Source organism: Bos indicus x Bos taurus, chromosome 24 (assembly GCF_003369695.1).
Source record: "Bos indicus x Bos taurus breed Angus x Brahman F1 hybrid chromosome 24, Bos_hybrid_MaternalHap_v2.0, whole genome shotgun sequence".
Lineage (NCBI taxonomy): Eukaryota > Metazoa > Chordata > Mammalia > Artiodactyla > Bovidae > Bos > Bos indicus x Bos taurus.
Genome location: NC_040099.1, coordinates 11,769,236 through 11,793,351, shown reverse-complemented (window position 1 = coordinate 11,793,351; position 24,116 = coordinate 11,769,236).

The following is a 24,116-nucleotide window of genomic DNA, read 5'->3' as shown; positions in this document are numbered from 1 at the left end:
TTTTAACCATAACTTCCTCAAAATTGAGGAAGCCAATTTTTTTTCTCTGGATTCCACAATAGCTCAAGCATTATTGCTTGATATCATGTGACTGATAAGTCTTAACAAAAACATGGTACCCTGAGTAGGGAAATATCTTAAAGAACAAGGTAGCCTAGCCTATCCCTTCTCCAGCAGATCTTCCTGACCCAGGAATTGAACTGGGGTCTCCTGAGTTGCAGGCAGATTCTTTACCACATGAACAATAAGGGAAGTCCCAAAGCACAGGGTACTCTGATTTTCTTTTTTTTTGTTTTACATGTATGGCTTCCTGATTTACCAGAGGAATAAGTAATAGATTTTTGTTTAAGTAAAATGTTGTTGTTGAAGACATATATGTTATTTGTATTTTTACTACTTTTTTCCATTCTACCATGTAGAAACTTTACAAAGGAAAAGAAATGTAATAGTTATAGGAGTAGAACCACCTGAACATGAAAAAGTTGAAAAACTGTATGAGTTACTAACACTGACTCTTGTAGAAACGTAATACTTTTAAAATATTTTTTGAAGGTGACTATGAATGAATATGATAAATAGATAATGCCTAGTATCCAGTATAATTTTTGAATGATCTTTCTGAGGCTCTTCAAAAGTAGAAATCCTATGTGTTTTCACTTGTTCAAATAAATATATGCATTCATAGTTGAAAACAACCAGAAAAATTAGATGAATATCAAAGACTTTTTCTATTCTTTGGATCATGATAACATTTTTCTAAATTTTAACTTAGAATTCAAAATTATAGTTGGATTTTGCTGCTCACAGATGGTAGGATTCACCTAGCTATGGCGATGTTTTTTGAGGGTCCTCTATGTGGTTAATTCACAGTTATGGGTGTAATGTTACACTCATAGTAATGTATATTGTGGTTTTATGGATTATTGTTTTCATTATAAGGACACTTTGAAATATTGATTAATTTTTTTTATTATGGTGGCTTTTATCTATATTCTTTGTTGGCTATCTTATTTTGAATAACACTCCAAGGCTAATATTATATACATATTTCATGTGGCATCCCAGACTTTTAATGTTAAAACACTACAGAAAGAAAAAACTCACATCACGTTTTCATCTTTTCTTTCTTCTTGAGTAATTTCAAAGAGATTAATATGCAAACATATATGGAATTTACCTCATGCATTTTGATTCATCTGTTCACAAATGTGACAATGCATTCAAAGGAAACCGTGTGACAGAGAATGTATTTGAGAAAAATAACTCAAGAAAATAAAACAAAGGGTATTTGTGACAAATATGACAGCTCTAACTTTCAAAGGGAAATGAAAGTGGGGACTTGTCCTTGAAAACTGGCATCATGACCTTTTATTTTATAACCATTTTCTTCATGTTTAATGAGATTATGGCATATTTTCTCAGGTTAAGGGAAAATAATAGCTTTAGACATTATCTTTGACCCTCAAACTATAGAGGGGCTATGAATAATAATGAAGCAAGGAATAGACAGCATTTTAAAATAGCCTGCATTGTCTCAAATAGGGGCATTTAACTATTACTGCCAAGAATCACTTCTTGTAAGTGAAATATTTAGCATAAGTCATTTCAAATGGATATTTTTTTAAACTTTGATACAAAATCATAGGGTTAAAAGGTGTATTGCATCTTGTTAGTCCAAGCACTGATTTTGCAGAAAAGAAACTAAGGGCTGGAGAATATCCAAGAATACAAAATGTTCTGATTCAAAATCAAAATCAGTTCAGTTTAATTACTCAGTTGTGTCTGACTCTTTGCAACTCCATGCAGCACGCCAGGCCTCCCTGTCCATCACCAACGCCTGGAGCTTAGGCAAACACATGTCCATTGAGTCGGTGATGCCATCCAACCATCTCATCCTCTGTCGTCCTGTTCTTCTGCCTTCATTCTTTTGCATCATCAGGGTCTTTTCAAATGAGTCAGTTCTTTGCATCAGGTGGCCCAGGTATTAGAGTTTCAGCTTCAGCATCAGTCCTTCCAGTGAATATTCAGGACTCATTTCCTTTAGGATTGACTGGTTTGATCTCCTTGCAGCCCAAGGGACTCTCAAGGGTCTTCTCCAACACAGTTCAAAAGCATCAATTCTCCAATGCTCAGCTTTCTTTATGGTCCAACTCTCACATCCATACATGACTACTCGGAAAACCATAGGTTTGACTAGACGGACCTTTGTCACCAAAGTAATGTCTCTGCTTTTCAATATGCTGTCTAGGTTGGTCAAAACTTTTCTTCCAAGGAGCAAGTATCTTCTAATTTCATGGCTGCACTCACCATCTGCAGTTATTTTGGAGCCAAATAATAATAATAAAGTCTGTCACTGTTTCCGTTGTTTCCCCATCAATGGAATCAGATGCCATGATCTTCATTTTTTTTAATGTTGCATTTTAAGCCACCTTTTTCACTCTCCTATTTCATTTTCATCAAATAGGTCTTTAGTTCCTCTTGGCTTTCTGCCATAAGGATAGTGTCATCTGCATATCTGAGGGCATTGATATTTCTCCTGGCAGTTTGACTCCAGCTTCTGCTTCATCCAGCCTAGAATTTTTCATGATGTATTCTGTATATAAGTTAAATAAACAGTGGGACAGTATGCAGTCTTGACGCACTCCTTTCCCAATTTGGAACCAGTCCATTGTTCCATGTCCGGTTCTAACTGTTGCATCTTGACCTGCATACAGATTTCTCAGGAGGCAGGTCAGATGATCTGATATTCCCATTTCTTGAAGAATTTTCCACAGTTTGTTGTGATCCACACAGCCAAAGGCTTTTGCATTGTCAATAAAGAAAAAGTAGATGTTTTTCTGGAACTCTCTTGCTTTTTCAATGACCCAAAGGATGTTGGCAATTTGATCTCTGGTTCCTCTGCTTTTTCTAAATCCAGCTTGAACATCTGAAAGTTCTTGGTTCACATACTGTTGAATCCTCACTTGGAGAATTTTGAGTATTACTTTGCTAGTGTGTAAGATGAGTGAAATTGTTCAGTAATTAGAACATTCTTTGATGTTGCCTTTCTTTGGGATTGGAATGAAAACTGACCTTGTCTAGTCCTGTGGCCATTGTTGAGTTTTCCAAGTTTTCTGGCATATTGCAGCATTTTCACAGCATCATCTTTTAGGATATGAAATAGCTCAGCTGATTCATCATACTGATAATAATGATTGATAAATGCTAATAGACCATAATGTTTATAGGCAACGTGAGTTCTCCAACATATTAATTCAAAAATGCAGATGGCAAATCTATTGAGTCTTTGATAATACTAGTTACTTACACAAAATAAATTCATGTAATTTTATCTCAACTACACATAATTTTAGGCAACAAAAGACAGCCTTACACCTAATAAAATTAGCAATGAAAATAATGGCACATATTATGATACATGAAACTCACATGCAAGTTATGGAGAAGAAATGGTGGTCACAATCAGTGGACTCACAGAACCACTTAATGCAAAGTGTTAGTTGCTCAATCGTGTCCAACTCTTTACAACCCCATGGACTTTAGCCTACCAGGCTACTCTGTCCACGGAATTCTCCAGGCAAGAACACTAGAATGGATAGTGAATCCCTTCTCCAGGATATTTTCCCAACCCAGGGATCAAATCTGGTTCCCCTGCATTGTAGGCAGATTCTTTACAATCTGAACCACCAGGGAAACTGGAACCATATAATAATATATCCCTCCAAGAGAAATGGCCTTTCTTATGATAATCTTACTCATCCCTCTTCTTAAATGACTTTAAAAGGAAATTTTATGTTGGAAAAGCATCCAAAGCCACTATACAGACCTCATTTGGTCAGAGAAAAGAAATAGAAATACATAGACATATTTCCAATTCTCTAGATTATGTTTATTAAATTGTTAGCTCTGAACATCTTGCTTATATGTATATAGGTATACACACAAAAACATAAATGGAAAAAAGGATATTTTTAATTTTTATTTTGTCATACTTAAGAATTTTCAAATTCCCAGCAGTTTCCCAAATTCTAGGGCTATGTAATACTATTTCTTCAAAATGACCTAGATATGAAACTTTAAGAAATTAATAAGTATTTTTGTTAAATAAAAATGTATCAACTATAGCATTTAAAATTATCATCTAAATTATCTAATTAAATTTAAGAAAATAAATCATTTTAGACAATGTAATATTTTGCTTTGTAAATTTAAATATCCAATTCTACACAAGGTTGGCTGATTGGCCCACAATTTGCCAATTATAGGTATAATTGTATGCAATTGCTGTCTCTTTCATTCACACATAATCACACATTCCAAGTATGTATGCACTGAAGAATTAACCATTTTAAAAAATAAAGCCCTTAATTTATGTCTTTTCAGGGCATGTGTATATATGAAATTCTAACTGCAATTCCAAAATGTTTTACATCCATTGAAGAACATTCAATCACCTGGAGGAATACTTTCTATACCATAGAATACCTGGAAGAACATCTGGAAGAATACTTCCTATACCATAGAATAAGGTACAGTTGGTATCAAAATTTGTATCTTTCTACACAGCTTGCTTTATGAAGATCAATTTAACTGAAGACTGGTTCTCACTTTAACAGAGAGCCAATGTATTTTTCTGTTGTTGTTTTGTTTGTTTTTTAACTTTTTATTTCATATTGGAGTGTAGCCTATTAACAATGTTGTGATAGTTTCAGGTAGGCAGCAAGGGGCTCAGCCACACATATACATGTATCCATTCTCTCTCAAACTCCCCTCCCATCCAGGCTGCCACAAAATATTGAGTAGAACTTCCTGTGCTCTACACTGGGTGCTTGTGCTACACAGTAGGTTCTATGCAGTGATCCATTTTAAATATAGTAGTGTGTACATGTACAACTATCCTTTCTCCATAACATTTCCTCTGGCAATGATAAATTTGTTCTCTAAGTCTGTGAATCTTTTCCCATTTTGTAAATAAGTTCAGTTCAGTTGCTCAGTCGTGTCCTACTCTTGGTGATCCCATGGAACCCACCACGACAGGCCTCCCTGTCCATCACCAACTCCAGGAGTTTACCCAAACTCATGTCCATTGTGTCGGTGATGCCATCCAACCATCTTATCCTCTGTTGTCCTTTTCTCCTTTGGCCTTCAATCTTTCCCAGCATCAGGCCTTTTCAAGTGTCAGCTCTTCACATCAGGTGGCCAAAGTATTGGAGTGTCAGCTTCAACATCAGTCCTTCCAATGAACACTCAGGACTGATCTTTAGGATGGACTGCTTGGATCTCCTTGCAGTCCAAGGGACACTCAAGTGTCTTCTCCAACACCACAGTTCAAAAGCATCAATTCTTCGGCACTCAGCTTTTTTATAGTCCAAATCTCACACACATACATGACTACTGGAAAAACCATAGCCTTGACTAGACATACCTTTGTTGGCAAAGTAATGTCTCTGCTTTTTAATCTGCTGTCTAGGTTGATCAGGACTTTCCTTCCAAGGAGTACGTGTCTTTTAATTTCATGGCTGCAATCAGAGTGATTTTGGAGCCCCCCAAAATAAAGTCAGCCACTGTTTCCATTGTTGCCCCATCTATTTGCCATGAAGTGATGGGACCAGATGTCATGATCTTCGTTTTCTGAATGTTGAGATTTAAGCCAACTTTTTCACTCTCCTCTTTCACTTTCATCAAGAGGCTCTTTATTCTTCACTTTCTGCCATGAGAGTGGTGTCAATTGAATATCTGAGGTTATTGATATTTCTCCCAGCAATCTTGATTCCAGCTTGTGCTTCTTCCAGCTCAGCGTTTCTCATTATATACTCTGCATATAAGTTAAATAAGCACAGTGACAATATACAGCCTTGACATACTCCTTTTCCTGTTTGTTTGTTTGTTCCGAGTCCAGTTCTAACTGTTGCTTCCTGACCTGTATACAGATTTCTCAAGAGGCAGGTCAGGTGGTCTGGTATTCCCATCTCTTTCAGAATTGTCCACAGTTTATTGTGACTCACACAGTCAAAGGCTTTGGCATAGTCAATAAAGCAGAAATAGATGTTTTTCTGGAAGTCTCCTGTTTTTTCAATGATCCAGCAGATGTTGGCAATTTGATCTCTGGTTTCTCTGTCTTTTCTAAAACAAGCTTGAACATCTGGATATTCATGGTTCATGTATTGTTGAAGCCTGGCTTGGAGAATGTTGAACATTACTAGCATGTGAAATGAGTACATTGTGTGGTAGTTTGAGCATTCTCTGGCATTGTCTTTCTTTGGGATTGGAATGAAAACTGACCTTTTCCAGTCCTGTGGCCACTGCTGAGTCTTCCAAATTTGCTGGCATCTTGACTGCAGCACTTTCACAGTGTCACTTTTATGATTTGAAAGAGTTCAACTGCAATTCTATCACCTCCGCTAGCTTTGTCTGTAGTGATGCTTTTAAGGCCCACTTGACTTCACACTCCAGGATGTCTGGCTCTAGGTGAGTGATCACACTATCGTGATTATCTGGGTCATGAAGATCTTTTTTGTACAGTTCTTCTGTGTATTCTTGCCACCTCTTCTTAATATCTTCTGCTTCTGTTAGGTCCATACCATTTTTGTCCTTTATTGTGCCCATCTTTGCGTGAAATGTCCCTTGCTATCTCTAATTTTCTTGAAGAGATCTCTGGTCTTTCCTGTTCTATTGTTTTTCTCTATTTCTTTGCATTGATCACTGAGGAAGGCTTTCTTATCTCTCCTTGCTTTTCTTTGGAACTCCGCATTCAAATGGGTATATCTTTCCTTTTCTCCTTTGCTTTTTGCTTCTCTTCTTTTCACAGCTATTTGTAAGGCCTCCTCAGACAGTCGTTTTGCTTTTTTGCATTTCTTTTCCATGGGGATGGTCTTGATCCCTGTCTCCTGTACAATGTCATGAACCTCCGTCCATAGTTCATCAGGCACTCTGTCTACCAGATCTTGTTCCTTAAATCTATTTCTCACTTCCACTGTATAGTCATAAGGGATTTGATTTAGGTCATACCTGAATGGTCTCGTGGTTTTCCCTACTTTCTTCAATTTAAGTCTGAATTTGGCAATAAGGAGTTCATGATCTGAGCCGCAGTCAGCTCCTGGTCTTGTTTTTGCTGACTGTGTACAGCTTCTCCATCTTTGGCTTCAAAGAATATAATCAATCTGATTTTGGTGTTGGCCATCTTGTGATGTCCATATTTAGAGTCTTCTCTTGTGTTGTTGGAAGAGGGTGTTTTCTATGACCAGTGTGTTCTCTTGGTAAAACTCTATTAGCCTTTGCCCTGATTCATTCTGTACTCTGAGGCCAAATTTCCCTGTTACTCCAAGTGTTTCTTGACTTCCTGCTTTTGCATTCCATTCGCTTATAATAAAAAGGACATCTTTTTTGGCTGTTAGTTCTAAAAGGTCTTGTAGGTCTTCATAGAACTGTTCAACTTCAGCTTCTTCAGCATTACTGGTTGGGGCATAGGCTTGGATTACTGTGATACTGAATGGTTTGTCTTGGAAAGTACAGAGATCATTCTGTCATTTTTGAGATTGCATCCAAGTACTGCATTTTGGACTCTTTTGTTGACTATGATGGCTACTCCATTTGTTATACAGGATTCTTGCCCACAGTAGTAGATATAACGGTCATCTTAGTTAAATTCACCCATTCCAGTCGATTTTAGTTCGCTGATTCCTAAATGTTGGCATTCTCTCTTGCCGTCTCCTGTTTGACCACTTCCAATTTGCCTTGATTCATGGACCTAACATTCCTGGTTCTTAAGCAATATTGCTCTTTACAGCATTGGATCTTGCTTCTATCACTAGTGACATCCACAACTGGATGTTGTTTTTGCTTTGTCTCCATCTCTTCCTTCTTTCTGGAGTTATTTCTGCACTGATCTCCAGTAGCATATTGAGCACCTACCAACCTGGGGAGTTCATCTTTCACTGTCTTATCTCTATGCCTTTTCATACTATTCACAGGATTTTCAAGGCATGAACACTGAAGTGGTTTGCCATTCCCTTCTCCAGTGGACCACATTTTTTCAGAACTGTGCACCATCACCCATCCATCTTGGGTGGCCCTACACGGCATGGCTTAGTTTCATTTAGACAAGGCTGTGGTCCACGTGATTAAATTGGTTAGTTTTCTGTGATTGTGGTTTCAGTCTGTCTGCCCTCTGATGCCTTCTCTCCATGCCTACCATCTTACTAGGTGTTTCTCTTATCTTTGACATGGGCTAGCTCTTCCTGGCTACTCCAGCAAAGTGAAGCCAGTGCCCCTTACCTTGGATTTGGGGTATCTCCGCTCATCCTCTCGCGGTTCCAGCGTAAGTTAATTTGTATCATTTCTTTTTAGATTTTTCCTACGAGGGATGTCACATGATGATACTTCTCTTTCTCTGTCTGACTTATTTTACTCTGTATGACACTGTCTAGGACCATCCATGTTGTTGCAAATGGCATTATTTCATTCTTTTTAATACTGTGCCAACTTCTTGCTGGATTGACGTCCTACCTAGCTGAACTCTTGACTGCTTTGTGGTAATGGAATGTTAACAGAGACAGTGACAGAAAGAAAACCATTATTGCCACTAGTGGTCAGATGTGATCTAGAGCAGCCACAGAGCAAATCTAAAATGAATAGCATGCAGAGGAAGAAAGAAATACGCTTTTTACACTTTTCAAACCTTATAGGTAATGGCCTTTAGGACATCCAAGAGACTTTCTAGAATTAGCATTTTTTTTTTTTTTTTGACATAACATAAATCAACCCAAAGTAGCAGTAACCTTTGTAATCAGGCAGCTTACTGAAATATAAAACACCTCAAAACCACCCTGATTAGCAGACAAATACCTTCTGTTTCCACAGATGCTAAGTACTTATTGATTTAGTTTTACCTGCTAGTGGTCATTAAGGCCTGAAAAAAATAATGACCACAACACCATAAATCATTATCATGGTGAAGCATTGATTAAGTACCTGCCTGAACATGAAGGCATTTGGTGAAAGCATACGAGACCCATCATGTAAAAATATGAACAGTTGGAGGATGTGATGATGAAAGAGATAATATAGTGCAGATGTGGATAGAGTGGAAAGCAATGCTCTAAAGACCCTGTGTGAAGTCATTCGGGTCTCGTGGAAGAAGAGCAAGCACACCCAGTGTGTCAGTAGGCGCTAGCGTTTGCAGGGCATTTATCCAGGCATATCTTCAACTGTGAAGCTACATGAAAAGCAGATCTGTTTTCAATATTCTGTGCATCTCCACAGAAAATATTAGATATATAGAACAGTCTTATGGATTCTGTGGGAGAGGGAGAGGGTGGGAAGATTTGGGAGAATGGCAATGAAACATGTAAAATATCATGTAGGAAACGAGTTGCCAGTCCAGGTTAGATGCACGATGCTGGATGCTTGGGGCTGGTGCACTGGGACGGCCCAGAGGGATGGTATGGGGAGGGAGGAGGGAGGAGGGTTCAGGATGGGGAACACATGTATACCTGTGGTGGATTCATTTTGATATTTGGCAAAACTAATACAATTATGTAAAGTTTAAAAATAAAATTAGAAAAAAAAAGAAAATATTAGAGATATATTTGTATCATATTTGGCATTTTTGCTTGTTTTTAGATATTCTTATTTTCTTAAATTGTCTGCTGCTGCTAAGTCGCTTCAGTCGTGTCCGACTCTGTGTGACCCCGTAGACGGCAGCCCACCGGGCTCCCCCGTCCCTGGGATTCTCCAGGCAAGAACACTGGAGTGGGTTGCCATTTCCTTCTCCAATGCATGAAAGTGAAAAGTGAAGTCGCTCAGTAGTGTCTGACTCTTAGCAACCCCGTCGACTGCAGCCCACCAGGCTCCTCCATCCATGAGATTTTCCAGGCAAGAGTACTGGAGTGGGTTGCCATTGCCTTCTAGACAATTTAAAAATATGAATGAGATGCAAATTTTTGCTTTGGTTAATTATTGGGCTATTGTTTAGTATTATTATTTTGTTTGATATTGGTTAGTGGGATCTTAATCCTTCAGATGGGTTTGTCGAAAATCTTCCGGCTTCCTCCTGATCACAAGCAAGGAGAGGGTCTTGTGAAAATGACAGGAATAGGTCAGTTAGAATGAAGGAAGGAATTCATTTTCAAGGAGGTTAACATAACTTTCAAAACCATGAAAAATTACAAAATATCTTATCTGGGCTACCCCTCACATGATATTCCCTTGACAACCTGACGCTAAAAAGGAGCCATACGGCAACCTGGCCCTAATCTTCAGAGAAGCCAGAGGGCCGTCACAAGGGCAGGAGTTTTTCTTTCCACTCCACACCCTCATTGGCAGGTGCAAGGCCACAGAACTTTGAGCTGATTGAAGCAAAGCAAAGCTAACAATTTTCCCCCAAAATCAGACTCTGGCTTTAGGCTGCCACTCAGAAGAGACGTGATCTTTGCTGAACAGAAAGAAAGTTCAACAGATGCAATCCTCAGTGACAATCAAGAGACAACACTGATGCAGGAGAGAAAATATTCTAAGGGCAAGCCGACATTCAAGCCACTGCATAGACATTGAACCCATAAACTAAATGAAGCATTAACCAGTTATACAATTTCAATTTGAGTTTTGGGATGAGGGAAACATTCTGTACTCTTGACTCAAGGAATTATGCAGACAAGACTGAAAATGGAAATCAAATTCTTGCAAACCAGAGTTTCACCTTCTTTGGACATGGTTAAGAATTTGACCTTCAATGATAAACAGTTATAAATATCATGGGAAGAACCTAGTAAGGATAAACACTTTTATATGTTTCAGAAACGAATGTCCTGATTCATGATTAAAGCAAACTAGTGGGTAGAATCGTAATTCTAAGTTTTCTAAAACACACTATTAGTTCACAAATTATTTGCAACACTTCCCTAGGTTATATATATATATATATTTGTTCAAACACTTATTGAATCGCTGCTATATGCCAGGTACTGAATTAGCCACTTGGTGCATAAAGGAGATAAGGACCTGTCTTTATAATAAAGAAGCTTATGGTCATAGAGAAGAATTTAAATTAAGCCAGGATCACCAGACAATAATGGAAGTGATGATGAGCCAATTTACTTATGTTTTACTTAACGATTGCTAGATCTAGGCACCATGTCCGTGTCAAAATTTATAAAATGATTTTAATTTCTGCTATTTAAAACACCATAACTATTTTAAACAACAACATAAATGAAAGCAGCCTACCATTCCAGGGTCCCCCCAAATTTTCTCAAATGGCAGGGATTAATTATGTGCAATGTTACATTTCTTGTTTTTTTTTTTTTTTTTAATTCTAAAATATTAACTCGTTTTTTCTTAAAAGACCTCTCCTTAAGATACCTGCACAGACTCTCTAGGGACCATAAATGTTGAGCTGGAAAACAGAGAAGGATATTTCACTTGAGCTTGAAGCAATGAATAGGAAGAAGTCTCTTCCCATAAATTAGTTTCTGGGACCTAAATAAAGACTTTGTCTTGGAGGAATCCAGACCAAGAAATGAAAATATCACCTTCTTCTTGACTAAGGACAGAAACTAATGTATGTTTTAAGAAAGCAGCTAAAGGTGAAAGAGCTTGGTTTACAAAAGTAATTGTATCAGCCTAATTTAAGTGTGTTAAGTAAACTTATCTAATACAAGTTGGGATATGGATAGTAAGCAGAGGTCTATAGTGGACTGAGAATACAGAAGGAAATATTTCTTGCCATAAAAATAGGCAGGAATCAAATAAACTTGATTGAGATTATGTTTCTCAGAACCCAGAAATTCAAATAGAATAAGCCTTCTTTTGGTCTTCTTTGTCTTTTCCACTACAGTGCTAGTTTTCATGGGAATTCCTTTTGTAAACATCTGTTACCCACGTGAAGTGAGGTATGTTGTATGTTCAGGCTGGTGTTCTCTCCGGATAAGCGTGAAGTCAACATCCATTTTATCAGCTTCAAAGTACAAGCCTATAGCATTTGGCAGAGCCTGGGAGGAAGAGAGATGCTGAACTAGTTTGGGATATTTTTATTCTTTTTCATGTCAAGGAATGCTGCCCCAGGGTCTCATTTATGCTTTTATAACCTCAGTTCCTTACAACACACCTCAGTTCGATTATACAGTAACCACTGTGCTGAAAGATCTCTAATGGCATTCAAATGGATCACTGGACACTTTTCACTGTTATTCTATTGAATTCTCAGCATCATTTGACCTAGTTAACCACTTCTCCCTTTCTGAAATTTTTCTCCCTTTACTTGGATAACATTATATTCTTCTTGTTTTCTTTACTTTCATCAGATTTTCTTTTAAATGTTGGTGTCCCTAATTATACATCATGGCCTCTTCCCTCTCATTATGCACACTCATTTGGCTAATTTTTGTAGCCTAACAATTCATATTTGTCCTTCAAGAGCCATTCAGTCCAAGTGTCACAAATTTTGGAAACCTTCCCTCTTGTTATGCTCCAGCTTGAAGTGGACTGTCTCATAATCATTATTACCCTCTAAAATGCCATGTCATTATGTACAAATCTCTTATGACACCAGAGTGGATTATAATTTTGCACTATACTATTTTTCATTTTCTTGTTTTATTCACCAGATTTTAAGACTCTTGAGACAGGCATCTTTATCTTATTTTTCAATATAGCCCACCTTATTCCAAGAATTACTGAAAAAAAATAAGGTAATGTTTGTTAAATAGATGAATCAATTAAAAATGAGTAAATTGGCATCTCTTATTGCCAAAACAGAGTCCGTGACTTTCCTCAAATATTATGCAAGTTTAAGAAATATTAGCATTTTCAATAAATTTTGAGTACAGAGCAGCATATTTTATCAATATATTCTGCTCTGACACACACAATTAAACATATTTATTTTCCTGTGAGTGTGATTACATGTAAATGTATATAAAATGTTTTTGACTGTATTGCTCATTGTATTTATCTGAAAAATCCATGCTTCACATAGGCAACGAATAACTTACATGAAAATATTTTACAGTTCCTACACAAAACAATATTGATAAAGAACTAAGAAGTTCATTGAATATATCTCAATTATGTATATTATGCTGAAGCAAGAGATCAATTTTTAAAGCCTTAGAAGGAAAAAATCTGGCTGAAAACAGACCAAGTGAAATATAGGACAACTGTTTATTTGTCCTCAATTTCCTCAATTTGCCCTAAATTTCGCTCAAATTTAAGTGGGGGAAGGCTATAAAAATAAGATTGAGTTGGAAATATTTTTCATTTAATTACTGAATGAAAATTACCCCCAAATTTTCTATTTGTAAAATCTCGTAAAAAGAAAACCAAACAATTTGTTGATACCTACACCCGAAGAGAGCAGAACTGTTAACAGAAAGTCATAGCCAATTAAGCCATATGTCTTAGGGGGTAGAACGCCTGAGACTGTCCAGGAATTTCACTGCAAGTGTCTTTGTTACAAGCATTTTCACCATGCAACTACATAATTGGCCATGAGACAATTTTGCTGTGAATAAGAAAATAACCGGTTGACAGTTTTTGGTCTGACAGTTTGGTTTCAACTGGTTGAAACGCGTTAACATTTCTTCCAGTTAGCAACGTTATTGCCTTCATGGAGCTGACAGGTGATTATGATTAGCCCCGGGAGTTGGTTTCTTAGTTTGAAAAACACCACGTTAGAGGGAAAAGAGCGAGGGCCTTGAGCAGAGCCGAACCCACATTTCCCACAGAACTGGGAACATCTATCAAGGAACATGTGACAGCACGCGGACAACAAACAGCACTGCAGAGGCTGTCACAACTCAGTGTGAAGCTCAGTTCCGAACCTGCACTCAGTGCTTGGAAACTGATGCCTCTCCTAATGGAGGAAGGAATTTTAGCAGAAAAAGTGAGATACCCAATGAGGAGCAAACGTATATATAATGCTATGAAGGAGCCACTTGAAAGACAAGGACTTCCAGTTCAGTTCAGTTCAGTCGCTCGTCATGTCCGACTCTTTGCGACTCCTTGAATTCCAGCACGCCAGGCCTCCCTGTCCATCACCAACTCCCGGAGTTCACTCAGACTCATGTCCATCGAGTCAGTGATGCCATCCAGCCATCTCATCCTCTGTCGTCCCCTTCTCCTCTTGCCCCCAATCCCTCCCAGCATCAGAGTCTTTTCCAAAGAGTCAACTCTTCACATGAGGTGGCCAAAGTACTGGAGTTTCAGCTCTAGCATCATTCCTTCCAAAGAAATCTCAGGGTTGATCTCCTTCAGAATGGACTGGCTGGATCTCCTTGCAGTCCAAGGGACTCTCAAGAGTCTTCTCCAACACCACAGTTCAAAAGCATCCATTCTTTGGCACTCAGCCTTCTTCACAGTCCAACTCTCACATCCATACATGACCACTGGAAAAACCATAGCCTTGACTAGACGGACCTTTGTTGGCAAAGTTATGTCTCTGCTTTTGAATATGCTACCTAGGTTGGTCATAACTTTCCTTCCAAGGAGTAAGCATCGTTTAATTTCATGGCGGCAGTCACCATCTGCAGTGATTTTGGAGCCCCCCAAAATTGGGACGACCCAGAGGGATGGTATGGGGAGGGAGGAGGGAGGAGGGTTCAGGATGGGGAACACATGTATACCTGTGGCGGATTCATTTTGATATTTGGAAAAACTAATACAATTATGTAAAGTTTAAAAATAAAATAAAAAAAAATAATAAAGTCTGACACTGTTTCCACTGTTTCCCCATCTGTTTCCCATGAAGTGATGGGACCAGATGCCATGATCTTTGTTTTCTGAATGTTGAACTTTAAGCCCACTTTTTCACTCTCCACTTTCACTTTCATCAAGAGGCTTTTGAGTCCCTCTTCACTTTCTGCCATAAGGGTGGTGTCATCTGCATATCTGAGGTTATTGATATTTCTCCCAGCAATCTTGATTCCAGCTTGTGTTTCTTCCAGTCTAGCATTTCTCATGATGTACTCTGCATAGAAGTTAAATAAGCAGGGTGATAATATACAGCCTTGACGTACTCTTTTTCCTATTTGGAACCAGTCTGTTGTTCCATGTCCAGTTCTAACTGTTGCTTCCTGACCTGCACACAGATTTATCAAGAGGCAGATCAGGTGGTCTGGTATTCCCATCTCTTTCAGAATTTTCCACAGTTTATTGTGATCCACACAGTCAAAGGCTTTGGCATAGTCAATAAAGCAGAAATAGATGATTTTCTGGAACTTGCTTGCTTTTTCGATGATCCAGCAAATATTGGCAATTTGATCTCTGGTTCCTCTGCCTTTCTAAAACCAGCTTGAACATCTGGAAGTTCACGGTTCACATATTGCTGAAGCCTGGCTTGGAGAATTTTAAGCATTACTTTACTAGCGTGTGAGATGAGTGCAATTGTGCGGTAGTTTGAGCATTCTTTGGCATTGCCTTTCTTTCCTATTGCAATGAAAACTGACCTTTTCCAGTCCTGTGGTCACTGCTGAGTTTTCCAAATTTGCTGGCATATTAAGTGCAGCACTTTCACAGCATCATCTTTCAGGATTTGAAATAGCTCAACTGGAATTCCATCACCTCCACTAGCTTTGTGTACAATGCATAAAATAAAGTCAGTTAAATGCCCAGTATTGTCATGACTCTACACACACTTAAAATTATTTAAATAGTTTGTATTTCACCATGAATTCTTTGCCTATTACCCCATTCTCATATGTCATTATGTTGTTTTGTAATGCCTCTCTTGCATTTTTCATTGTTTCTTTGATGGCCAAATGGTTTTATGCCCAGCTAGCGCTAGTGGTTCAGAATCTGCCTGCCAATGCAGGAGACATAGGAGACATGGGTTTGGTCCCTGGGTTGGGAAGGAAATGGCAACCCACTCTAGTATTCTTGCCTGGAAAACCCCATGGGCAGAGGAGTGTGGAGCTGCAAAGAGTCAGACCCAGCTTAGCGACTGAGCACTTTTAGTTATATAGCAAAAATAGATGTGACAAAAATTCTTTCATCAAAGATGTCTATGGAAAAGAAGCTCATGGTTAAAATACTTAGAACTGGAGCTCTGGCATCTTGAGCCAAATGTAAGGTGGCATCTGGGTGGCAAGTGGTGCAGAGTATGATCTCCTCATTATAACAAAGAAAGTTGTCCAGAGCCTAAGGACAATCAACAATGTGTATAATTGAAATCGACAGAACAGGGTATTATTCCTAGGTGAAGTTCATAAATACTCAGCTCAGAAGAATCATTTTTACAGCGTACATCAGTGACACTGGTTTAATGCAAGACAGCAAAGGTACGAGCAGATGAAGGGAGGTTAATTTATACTTATTTTAGAATCAATGACAGAGGACAGATGATTCTGCTTTCAGTTTTGTTGTAATATATTTAGGCCACTGGATGAAAATCTTACATATTTCTCTTTGTTCAAAAAGAAAATGGTACTTGTGACTAAAACATGAATTCAAGGGTAACAAATGGTCAAAAAGGGCCCTTGGCTATGTACAGATACATATAAATATAAAGAGGACACAAGCAGAAGCAAGAAAATTAAGCTAAATCATCCAGTGTATTTCAGCATTTAAGAGCAATAATAGTTCTGAAGATAGCCTAGATATTGAAAGTGAAAAGTGAGAGTGGCTCAGTCGTATCCTGTCTCTTTGAGACCCCATGGACTATACAACCCATGGAATTCTCCAGGCCAGAATACTGGAATGGGTAGCCTTTCCTTTCTCCAGGAATCTTCAGAACCCAGGGATCAAACCCAGGTCTCTCACATTGCAGGCAGATTACATACCCGCTGAGCTACAAGGGAAACCCAAGAATATTGGAGTGGGTAGCCTTTCCCTTCTCCAGAGGATCTTTCCAATCCAGGAATTGAACTGGGGTCTCTTGCATTGCAGGCAGATTCTTTACCAACTGAGCTATGAGAGAAGCCTGGCCTAGATACTGGCCTGAGGAAAAAAATTAGTATGAAGTAGGCAGTGCGTCACAGTTTATGTGTGAGGACAGGACCAAGAGAAGCCACTCAAGAAATATTTTTGATAACTTGTTGTGCCATAGGAGATACAGTTACCCTTGTTTCCTAGAGGGTTGACGGAACTGTCTTCAGGAGAAAGAAAGAAATCTGGAAGAAATCATAAGTGAATCTCAGTGTGAGCCTCTTCATCCAGTTTAGAACACCACCTCCTCTGGTGCCTGTGGTTTTTAGGAGGTGTCATTCCACTAACTGGGAGAAGGCAATGGCAACCCACTCCAGTACTCTTGCCTGGAAAATCCCATGGACAGAGGAGCCTAATATGCTGCAGTCCATGGGGTCGCTAGGAGTTGGACATGACTAAGTGACTTTGCTTTCACTTTTCACTTTCCTTCATTGGAGAAGGAAATGGCAACCCACTCCAGTGTTCTTGCCTGGAGAATCCCAGGGATGGAAGAGCCTGGTGGGCTGCCGTCTATGGGGTTGCACAGAGTCGGACACGACTGAAGCGACTTAGCAGTAGCAGCAGCATTCCACTAAGTACTGTTTACTTCTAAGAAAACTGCTGTTGCCAACTGACACTTTGTCATCATGCACAAAACTTAGAAACATTCTTTACTAAATTCTACATTATACACACGTTTAGAATCATCATTCTTAAGGAGATAATCAGAAGTGTAAAGGAAAGTAAAATATAGAAAAGCAATTACAACTGCTTTAATAATGAGTGAGTTCAGAGCTCCTATTTTAGAACTCCATTCATTTATTTGGCTATGCCGGGCTGCAGGGATTTTGTTGTGGCACATGGGATCTGAGTTCCCTGACTGGGCTCCCTGGGTTGGGAGCATGGAATCTAACCAGTGAACTACCTGGAGAGTCCCTCAGAGATCCTGACGTACAGAAACATACAGGTTGACGTGCTTTCTCCTTTAGGCAGAGAAGGTGGTGGGTGAGAAAGGGCAGCTTTTGACATTTGTTGCATGGGAATTGAGTGTTATGTGTCTCATTGCAGAGGTTTCCTAGGGCTAAAAAAGAGAAATTAACTTTGATTAAGTACAATCAGATGGTATTAGGCTTTAAATATTATCTAATCCACATGTATTCTCACAAAAGCTTGCCCTTGAATGTTCATAGTGGCATTATTCATAACTAAAAAGGCAAAACAACCCGTATGTCCACCTCCTGCTGAATGGATAAACCAAACATAGTATACCCAATAGAATATTTTTCAGCCAGGTAAAGGAGGTACCAGTGGATGCTGAAACAGAGCTGACCTTTGATCATGTTATGCTAGATGAAAGAAGTCAGACCCCAGAGGCTACATATTGTATAACTCCATTATTTCAAATCTCCGAAATACAAAAATTCATAGAGACAGAAACCAGATTAGCAGTTGCCTGGGGATGGAGGTAGGAGGAAATTCAAGGATTTATTGAGCAGGGGAGGCTACGGATATGTTCTGAAATTAGAGAATGGTGATGATTGTACAACACTGCAAATAGATTAAAAAACACTGGATTGTATACTTTAAAGTGTTTAAAATGAAAAAAATTTAAGTTATGTGAATTTTTTATCTCAAAAACTAGTGGTAAAATACAATCTAATCCAATACTCAGTATAAGGCTGTGAGTTAAACATTTTAAAGTTAACTGTTTTAAAATAAGAAAGATAAAAATTTGTTCTTGGACACTGTACTAGGAAATAGGAGAGCTGATTGCAATCTATTTTATCCCCTTTATACCACAATGCTTCCTAAGATGAATCATAAGCAACTTTCTAATGAATTGGGTCAGAGTCAATAATACATAATAAAAATACATACTTCCTTATTTCCTTACTATATTGTTCATCAGTATATTTCATAATACATATTTATTTGAAATTTCCAGCATTCCTTCAAGTTGAATTCCATCATATTTTCTGTTACTGAGTTTCAAATTCCTACAGGACAAGCATCATATATATCCCTTTTTAACTTACCCAAAGAACATAATCAAGGAGTACTACATATTTTTTATATAAAATAATGCTACTTTTCCTTGATAGGTGTTATTTTAAGGGTTTAATGATCCCCTTAATTCATTTGCTTTTATAACATTTATATAACTGATATTTTTTTAAAGTATGTTGGTTTTATTTACAATAATCAAACATTATGGTATTTCAAACAGCATTTTAAAGTGCAAAACTTTTTTAAGTAAAAGTAACATGTTATCAAAAATTGGGCATATGTTTCTTATTTTCGTATGTTTCTTTTTTAAATGTGGAGATGTTTTTTGCTTACAGTCTATCATTTCCAGTTTTAGGAGATGCACTTGACCTTGGAAATATGTTCTTTCTCCTGTTTAGCTCTTTGTAGAATAGGATAACACTGAGTTCCCAGGAAGTGATGGTAATGTCAAAAATTACAGCCTCATAAAAGCCTTAATTCTCACCATAAAAGTAATATATAAAGTAGAGAACTATGAGGGTGCCTCGCATATTGCAGTGTCAGGTTTAGGAGCACTACTATAAAATTTATAACACCTATCTATTTGATAGTGGGTAAGAGTGCAAGAAAGTGTTGCTCAAATATAACTAGGTTATAAACAAGTGAATGCTTTGGTCGGGGAAAAGTTTGGGGCATGTTCTGTGATACAAATGAATGTTAAACAGCTGATGCTTAAAAACCCTGTTTCCTTAAGATGCATCTCTAAAAATTAAATTTCATCATCAAAACATAACAAGTCAAATTACAAAACACAGCTTCACGTATAGATATATGGTGGGGTGGAGAACTGTGATTAAACAGAGACAAAGACAAAAGATGAGAAGGGAATTCACCAAATATGCTATTTGGGTGACCTAAACAGAAGTGGGCGTGCATAGAGGCATCTACAAGTGAGGTATACCATGTGCCAGATCAGGCCAAATAAACTCAGCCTGACTAATGAGAAGTCTCAGGCCCCAGGTTTTTCAGTTGGATCTTGTTCCACTAGGTTCTGTTCCCTACCATTCAAATTTGAGGTGGAATGAACATTGTGTTGGTTTTTTGTCTAATCTATGCATGGTTGGAACACAAGCCAATGTTTTCAAAGTGCATGACACTGAATAGGTAGGTAGGGCTGTGCTGGATGAATTAACATTGACTCCATGTGGGTAGAACAGGGCTGGTTCACAATATATTCAGCAATAGCTCTTTTCTTTCTAGGGCTTTCCATTTAGACAAATATCTCTGTTGATTTTTTAAACATTTTTTGGCCATTTTTAAGCAAACTATGTGGGCCAGGATAACTATAAAATTTACAGTTTTACTTTGGCAGGGTCGTCTGCTTTGTGTGAGTTTTTCTTTCATACCCACGTTATTTTGCTTTGTTTAATCAAATATTTCATTAAGAAAAAATTCTTTTTACTCTGCATATGCTTTATTTTGCCTACTATTCTGAAAACTATTTTCTCCCAAATCATGTATCTTTTCATGTACAATATCTACACCCCCACATCCGACCTAGGCAGCAGATCATGGACATCCATAACCCATCTCAGAGATGAATGAGATGGCATCACTGGAGAAACAACAAACAAAGAAAACTCCCAAATTGGGACTTCCCCGGTAATCCAATGGCATCCCGCTCCAGTGTTCTTGTCTAGAGAATCCCACGGACAGAGGAGCCTGGTGGGCTACAGCCCATAATGTCGCAAAGAATCAGACTTGACTGCCAATGGCTAAAACTCTGAATTCCAATACAGTGTGCATAGGTCCAATCCCTAGTCAGGGAACTAAGATCCTACATGCCTCCCACCGCAGCCAAAAGACAAACAAACAAACAAAAAAAACTATTTCCCTTATGGAGATTTTGTTAGGGAAAATACTGTCACCCAGTTTGGTTGAAAAAATATCTAGAAATGTTCTGATTATCTGGTGAAAGTTTTCTTGATTCCTGTGAGACGGCCTCTTTTTCTCACCCTGTGTCCACACACAAGAGTGTCTGCATCCCTGGCTCCTTCTGTTGCTCCTCCCGCAACAAGCCAGAGAGACAGGATAAGATGAAGCCAACCTTGTGCATACAGATCAAAATGACCCGGGAGTCTGGATCCCTGATGACTTCACTAAGCCACTGGATCAATGAAAGCTGATCTCCCCTTTAGAGCTATATATCATCTCATGTAAATTAATTAATTTTCATATTTTAAAGCCAGTTTAAATATAATTCTCTGCTACTCCAAAAGCAAATAATCTGAGAAATATAGTCCATATTTATATTTTAGTAATTTTTGCATATTTTATCATAAAACAGTCACAACATCATATTTATTATTTCAACAATCAGAATTTTTATTTTAGGAACTCCAGTTGGCTCTTGTTCTCTATGGTCACTCTCTGGGCCTTTTCTGAGCGTGTTTTGCCCTGTTAACAACCATAATGAAGAATGAACTGTGTTTCTGGCTTGTTCTGTTCCAGTGAGTGGAGTCCTAGTATTCACCATCTCTAGCCTTATGCTCCCATTGATTTAATATGTAATGTCACAGACGTTTTCTAGTATATTATATTGCTGAGTTTAGTACAACACACTCAATGGATAGCTGATCCCAATGAGTTACAGGCTTTGTCTTCCAGGGTCTTGCAGTCTAGCAAAAGATGCTGCTGTAACTTTTTCATGACTTTATGGCGTTGTTGACTGACATACCCTGAGCTGTCTCCAGGAGACCACAGAAACAGAAACTATTTCACAACTGAAGCGAAAAAGAAAATCTTACAGTAAAATAAGCAAAGTATATTTACTGTGATTACTATCGTCTGCAAAGAAACAGGATAAACTATGACCTTTCCAGTCTATCAGTGGCACGGAGTTAGGGAGGGCCTCATCGAACAGAACTGAGGATTCATGTCGATGGTGCTTGCTTCACAGAGCTGGGCTTGGCGAAGCCCTCTGCCCCGTGCATCTGGGTACAGGTTTAGTATGCCGCTGAGCTCTTGTTTTGCACAGGAAGGCAGTCATGGAACACATGCCATTGCAAACACCTGCTCTCTAGCCATATGAATATTTGTGAACAGTGCAAAAATAGGCTGAGAGTAGGTGCAGATACATTTATTGCTACAGATTTGTAATTTTCAAAGGAAAATTGCAGCTTTCATTACTGTCATCTAAATATAGATGAATGAGTGCAAAATCAGCAAAGTAAGTTTTTGGTGTTATATATGTATAAATTAAGAATTTGACTGGGAAACTACATTTGCCCATTTTCTGTCTTTTTCTTATTTTGTTGCAAATTATTTTAGAAGATGGAGATTAACGAATAGATTCTAAAACTACATGAATTATGTTTTGTTCCCCAATGTAGTTTATTTAGTCATTTTGTATCTGAGAAGTGACAGTAACTCTGAGAAATAGAAGTAATTTTATATATATAAAATAATACCTCTCCCTTTAAGTGTAGTTATCTTTACATGATGCTGAATAGCCAACAAAAGCTATAGAAACTCTCCAGAGAAAAACAAACAGGCACACCAGATCTTGCACACACAATTTTAGGGTATTATGGATTAATTCAATCTATTTAATAATTATTATGTTAAATAGCCTTCCCTCCCTAAAATATAAAGTAAATAAAAGGAAAGATGTAAAAAGAAAATCTAGAAGTGAGAGTGACTAAAAAACTGCTTTTTTGGCCTCTTCTAGTAAATAAAACATTCTTAGGGAATAGAACTTTTCCTTGTATCTAATTAGGAACATAACTAGCAATATATTCAAGTTTTTATTCTGAAATGTGTAAATACAGAAGAATTCGGCAAATAGACACTTTTCATAAACTTTAAAGTACTTCAGATAGTATATATGTGTATATAATATATTTAATTATACATATGCATGTATTGTGTTCTTTAGTTGCTCAGTTTGTGTCCGACCCCATACACTGTAGCTCAACAGGCTTCTCACCATGGGATTCTCCAGGCATGAATACTGGAGTGGGTTGCATTGCCCATCTCCAGGGGATCTTCCCGACCCAGGGATTGAATCTGTGTCTCTTGCATTGGTAGGCAGATTCTTTACCACTGAGTCACCAGGGAAGACCTATATGCATATATATAATAATATAAAAATTTCCTTAAAAATCCTTTTTCTATAAAATAGTTTAAGTACTTTAGATATTCTTTGGAGAATTCATTAATTCGCCATAGTGTTTTGGCTTCTGCTTGGTTGCATTCAGGAGCCTATATATAGTGGCTTAATGAAAAAAAAAAATGTTTTCTCCTCACTTGCAGGAAGCCCATATGTTGGCAGTCCAGAGTTGGCTATGTGACTCTATCACAGACTATTTCAACCCCCTTTGATGTGAAACTTGTCAAAAGTCTTTGACATGAGACTCAACTTTTCGCATCTTTCTCCCAGTCACAATGGCGCAGTCTTTGGTCTGAAGGCAAGAAGGAAAACATGGGGAAAATGAAGATGATTGACTTTGGTGAAAATTACTCACTGGTCAGGACTGTGTCACTAAGACAGCCCTGAAGCCAGGAAACATATACTTGGAGGTAAGCACATTGCTGCTCTAAACAAGTCTATGGTCTTTAGGAAAAATGACGGTAAGAAGGCAGCTAGTGGTTTCTGTAACAATCACTGATATTTTCATTATATTGTTTATTCAGTCACTTTTTACATAATGCCATTGGAATATACTTTTTACTACCCAGATGAATTACTCCCCTGACTGAACTTAAAACTATAATGAATGCATTTCCTAAGTCAATAATAATAGGAGAATGATTTATATATGAAAGGTGTGAAGAAAACACACCTTATTCAAGTGGACAAGGGAGAGTTAATTAGAGGGCATGTCATCCAAGGAGATTTTGGACACAAAGAATGAGGAGGCAGGCTTTCCTGGAGGTCATTATAATGTTACCTATTTTATGGTGTGCTCACTTGTTTGTCAGATCCTGTGACTGAATGTCTTAGGCCTTATTTATGTTACCTTATTTGGCTCTCATAACAACTTTACAGGGTAAGTACTAGAATTCGCCTTATTTTAAGATGAAAAAGTAGCTGTTCAGAGAAGTCAAGTAATTGTCACAAGAACCCTCAGATATTAATATGTTTTTCTGAGAGTTTAACACAGTTCTCTCTAATGCAACACTCACACTGTTAACCATTATGTAGCACTAATTTGTCTGTAAGCACAAATGTG